Below are 6,235 nucleotides of genomic sequence, written 5' to 3' on the forward strand. Positions count from 1 at the left end.
GTTCGGGTTTTTTTTGACATGGGGACTATGCAATATGACTCTGAAGTGGTGCAGTCCCTGGAGGCCTGTTCTGGAACATATAGATCAGGTGTTTAGGACACAGGTGTTTAGGATTCAGATCTTATAGAACAGGCTAAATAAATTGATACAATTCAGATTTACAAATTAAATTCTGAGGCTATGATCCAGCTAGATGAGGGACATTTTACATCTCCTTGCAGCTTAAGTGGGTGAGTTAAGCTGCAATTATAAAAACATGTTGAACTGTGAGTTCCATGGAACTCAAGGAGACTTCTGGGTAGATGGGTGTAAGGCTGAACTGCACAGCAGATGCTTAATGTTTGCCAGTTTAAAACTTTGAAATCCTCAGTTTTGTCTAGCTTGTTCCCTGAATATATATATTTCCAAATTCATCTCCTTCCTCCCCTGCTCCACCAACATCATCAGTTATAAATGCTGTTAGATTTATGGGGTTTTTAAAAGGAGTGGGAGACAGGACTTGAAAACTCTTGACTTTGACATTTTGAAGCACAACTCTGTTGTCTTATAACTAATTAGCAACATGTGCATTTTATTATCTAAAAGCTATTCCTTCAAGCTGAATCCCCAAAGGAAAGCATGAACATGCTTTGCTTTTCCTTAATTCTATTTTTATTGATTTTCCGTTAAGTTTTACACACACACACACACACACGTCTGTTATAGAAAAAAGCATGATAAAGTTAAAAATAAAAAAAAAGTTGAATTTGAATTCCGAAAATCTTCCAAAGTTGGAAGGCTCGTGAAATTTCATTCTTGCTGGATTCACAACTCTTGATTAAATCAGTAGAACTCCTTTAAATGTAATTGTAGTTTTAAAAACAGCTCACAAGATGGCAGCAGCAAGCAGCAGTTGGACAGATATGGACCACGAATAGAAAACCACATTTCTTTTTCTCCCTTTTTTCCTAGCTAGATCAAAAGATCTGTAAAGAAATTAATGAAGCAAGGTCCAGAAAGGCTAATAGTGAGAAGCCACAGTGCTAGATTTGGAGTGGGAGCGAATGAAGCGGCGAATGTTCTGCCTTTCTTGCAAAGTGCCCTGGAAACGTAGCAGCCGTTTAAAAAGGCTGCTTGGGAAAACATCCAAGATGAGCAAAATCTTCCTTAACAAGACATTCATGGCCTTTTGTAGGGGTTTGGCTCGCTGGAGAGTATCATGATACTTGATAATCATAGGGAAATGCTGCAGACCTGAGCACGTTTGATGTGGGGTCTGATTGAAATCAATGGAACAACAAACAGGGCTATGTTTAAGCAAGGAGACCTGGAAAATCCAACAGGTATAGCCTTGTCTTGTTGTGGCAGCACCATCTCCATAATTGGGAGAAGCTCATTTGCTGAAAAAGCAAAATAATGAACATTAACATGGGTTTTGCTTAGTGCTGGAGACTGGCCTGAATAACTATTTTCTCTTTTTCCAAAGTGGGGTTGTTGTTGTTTAGTCGTGTCCGACTCTTTGTGACCCCATGAATCAGAGCACGCCAGGCACTCCTGTCTTCCACTGCTACCCGCAGTTTGGTCAGACTCATGTTGGTAGCTTCGAGAACACTGTCCAACCATCTCGTCCTCTGCCGTCCCCTTCTTCTTGTACCCTCCATCTTTCCCTTGTTGTGGCGAAGGGGCTTGAATAACTCAGAGAAGCTATGAGCTTATGTCGTACAGGGCCACCCAAGACGGACAGGTCATAGTGGAGAGTTTTGACCAAACGTGATCCAGCTGGAGCAGGAACCGGCAAGCCACTCCAGTATCCCTGCCAAGAAAACTCCATGGACAAAGACAACAGGCATATAAAAGTGGGGGAGGGAGAACAATAATTGTTTCGTAATCCCAGCTGCCCTGGATGGAATTTGTTTTGATCTGATTCAGGGATGTGTGTCCTTCCAGATGTTGCCGAACCAAGGGCAGCAAGGTTGTCTCCCCCCCCCACTGCATTTCAAATCACATTTTACATGGCTATACACGCTGTGGGATGCGGATGGCACTGTGGGTTAAACCACAGAGCCTAGGTCTTGCCGATCAGAAGGTCAGCGGTTCGAATCCCTGCGATGGGGTGAGCTCCTGTTGCTCGGTCCCTGCTCCTGCCAACCTAACAGTTTGAAAGCACGTCGAAGTGCAAGTAGATAAATAGGTACTGCTCCAGTGGGAAGGTAAATGGCATTTCCGTGCGCTGCTCTGGTTCACCAGAAGTGGCTTAGTCATGCTGGTCACATGACCTGGAAGCTGTATGCTGGCTCCCTCAGCCAATAAAGCGAGATGAGCGCCGCAACCCCAGAGTTGGTCATGACTGGACCTAATGGTCAGGGGTCCCTTTACCTTTACACACCATTGCCTGATTTGTTATCTGTTCCTTTAACCACCCCCAACTCCATTTCAATGAAGCACATCATCGGCACATGCTCTTGTCATTTACACATGTGCAACAGATTCCTCAATGCAAACACTTCGGCTTAACCACGGCATTTCCTATTGGATGGAAGCTGGTCGTCCAAACTGGACAGAAGTAGGTCATGTGCTTAGGACACCAGCAAAGCCGATGAGGATGTTTTCTTTGAAAGAATTTGCCGCTCTGCACTCTTCCCCCATTTTTCTGCTCTCTTTTTATTACTTATTCCCACCTCAACTACAGGGTGTCCTGCTGATTTAGATCAAAACAATGTGGGGAAATCAGGTGCTGCCATGTGTTGTACATGACATACATGCATGTGCCTTTCAGCATACATGTAAGTTTTGGGTCTTTCCGAAAAATGAAATTGGTTTTATTTTGGATTACATATGGTGGGCACCATAACCTTTTTGGTGCTCAGGGCCGCAGATGGGTAGGGTACAGATTTATTATTATTATTATTATTATTATTATTATTATTATTATTATTAATTTCAGCCCTGCCTGTGGTTTCCCCAGATGTTGCTGGACTCCAGCTTCCACTGTCTCTGATCAGTGTGCATGCTGGGTGATGAGAGTTGTATGCCAGTATCTTCTGGGATGCTCCCCATCCCTGAGTTAAAATGGTAAGCAATTGAGCTAGCAAATATGAGCAGATGATGATGATGATGATACTTCTCTTATTTATACCCCACCCATCTGGCTGGTTTTCCCCAGCCACTCTGGGCGGCTTACGAATCCAACAGCATCGGTGAGTTAAAAATGTGCCAAGCTGTAAATTAAATGGAAGAAAAGAGCATCAGAAAAGAAAAATCTATCAGCACAAGATCAAACGTCTGCTTAATTAAACAGACTTAATTAAAGGACTTTCCGCTGCTGGTGGTCTGTACATTGCAAAGTGTAAAAAGTAGGCAGGACCAGGTGCAAGTACTGTTGAGTTTGAAAGAATATGACTTCTTCCAAAGAATCTTGGATATTGTAGTTTGTAACACTGTGAGGATGGGGGAAACTACACGTCCCAGGATTTGGGGGTGGGGGGAGCCATGCTATTTAAATTAGGGTTGCCATATTTCAAAAAGTGAAAATCCTGAAACAAAAGCTGTTGAGCTTTCATTCAGCAAAGTTGTTGAATTTTGTTTTGCAAAATCTCGAAGAACAAAAGAAGTTTTTGAGCAATTTTTAAGGATATTCACCAAAATCTACACTTCTGACATGGGTTTCCATATGTCCAGATTTTCCTGGACATTTCATTGATTTCCACCTGGACACTGTTTCTGATGGCCGAATCCTGGCTATGTCCCAGATATTCCGGACATATGGCAACCCTGTTGAAATGTAAATGTTGTGCTTCAGAATTCTCATGAATGCAGTTCCAAAATGTAAGAAACACAGTCCTAGATTTACTTGGAACGATTGTATAGCCTGCATCCCTCCCCATCACTTCTTGCAACCAGCCAACATGCTTATTGGCTCTCAAAAATTCTTTTTAAAAAACCATGAAAAGCGACAGATGCCTGAATTCCTGGGCCTTAACAGTTTTCGCCTCCATCAGTCTTGCTACAACACTCAAACAGCCCACCAGTTCACAATTTCATGATCCAGCAGTAGTACCTTTAATTGGGTCCAGTGCTTTCATTATCTTTTATCTAATTACTCGACTGGTTCCCAAGGCATAGATTGGGCCATTCTGCTACAGAAGGAAGAGAGAGCATGATTGGCCCATTTGGGATAGGCTTCTTCCAGCAGAGGGCGCACAAAATGGGATGCTTGCTCAATTGTGCTTCAGAACTGGGGGATTCTTTTATTTAAAAATATTTAAAAGCTTCCTTTTGGGGGAAAACTCTGCCAAGGGTGCTTCCAACGGTAAGTGAAACATCATTTAAAAGCAGATGGTTGTCCCATGAAAACAAAGAGGTGTGAAAAGGATGTAGCCAGAATGCAATCAGCTGTGGGGGGAAAGGAGTTCATCCCCACTTCTTTTTCCCCCCAAGAATCTCAAGAGCTACCAAGTGGAAGAGGGAGCTGGAATGAAAGAACAGGGTGCTTCTGAGCACGTTGCGAGCCTAGGGATTGGTTTTCAGTAACTCACAGTCCTTTCACAAAAAGAGTCCTCTCCTGGTTAAAGCACAACTTCTTTACTTTGAACAGCCTAACTGAAGGCAGATACGGAGGAGGTGATTTATTTTTGTGCGGGTGAATAGCACAGGAAGGAAATGTTTAACCCAGGCTTCCTCAAACTTTGCCCTCCTGATGTTATTGGCCTACAACTCCCATGATCCCTAGCAAGCAGGACCAGTGGTCAGGGATGATGGGGATTGTAGTCTCAAAACATCTGGAGGGCCAAGTTTGAGGAAGCCTCATTTAACCTCTACCACACACACAGACACACACTGTTGCATGCCACATTCCTGATCACTCTGTTCCCAACTTTGGGAATATTGGAGGGGATGGGAGTGTGTTTTAAATGTGCCTTAAATGTATAGTGTGTACACAGATGAAAGGAAGATCCAGCCTACACATTTAAGGCATTGTCAAATACATAAATATAAGTTGTTGATGTTTATGTATGTGACAACAGCCACACGGATACTATTAGCCCAGAGATAGAAGCAAGAAACAACCCTGACCAGAGAAGAATGGCTAACCAAGATGATGGACCATGCCAAAATGGCAAAATCAACTGGGAAGCTCAGAAATCAAGAAGGCAAGAACTTTAAAAAAGAATGGGAAAAGTTTATGATTTACTTACGAGACCACTGCAAGCAAGTTAAAACATTGGCAGGATTTTAGCCACCCTTGTAAAGTAACAGAAAGTATGGATAATTCAGAAGGATAAAAATTTGGATAAATATTGAAATACAGTTGTAAATATTATAATTAGGACCCATGGAGGGGATTGGGGTGGGTAAGTCAGGGGATTCAGAGTAATCTTGAGATTTGGACTTTGAATTGTTGTTTGTCATATGTTTATACTATTTAAAATCAAATCAAATAAATAAATAAATAAAGCATAGTCAAAACACACTTGAAGCACATTCTTTTCCCCACAAAGAATCCTGGGAACTGTAGTTCCCCCCTCGCGGAGCTGCCATTTCTTGCACCTTTGGTAAACTACAGCTCCCAGAATTCTTTGGGAGATGTTGTGTGCTTTAAAATTGGGTTGAATATGCTTTAAATGTGTATTGTGGATCTGCCCCTTTTTATGTGTGTAGCCTTTAGGTTAATTTTCTCAGGAGGGTTGCCTGAAGGGACCATGCTTCCATAACCACTGCTCATTCACACACCTGAATCTCTCTCCCTCTCTTTCTGTGAGTGTGTGTCTCTGTGTGTAGAGCCCAGGCTGAGCGCATGGCACCCCAACACCTCCTGCAACAGCCCCTCATTTGCCCAGCAGGGCTCCCCACCTTCGTATTTCCCTACACACCCCATCTTGCAATGGGGCATGAATGCAAAAGGGTGTCTATACTTGGAAACTCCCACTTGACGCTTGCAAATTTAGAGCTCCCTGTTAGACTTTTCAAAAGTTTTTATGCCTTGGTTTCATAACACAAGATTAAAATAGCCGAATTCATTTCATTTCCTTTCCAGGGAAAACTCTTTCCCACTCTTCCATCCATCCCCCCCCCACCCCAAGTCTAAGGTGCGTAAGCGAGGCTGAGATTTTAAGTGGAGTAGCTACTGGGAAGAAGTGCTGCTTAACCTTTTTGCTACCTTTTCACACAGAATTGCCACTCCAGCGGCTTCCTTGACTCCCACAGTGTGCCAGATGTGTGCTTGTGAAAAGAAAATAAGGGGGGGGGGTGTCAGGGT

Source organism: Podarcis tiliguerta, assembly GCF_965153285.1.
Source record: "Podarcis tiliguerta genome assembly, chromosome: 8".
Lineage (NCBI taxonomy): Eukaryota > Metazoa > Chordata > Lepidosauria > Squamata > Lacertidae > Podarcis > Podarcis tiliguerta.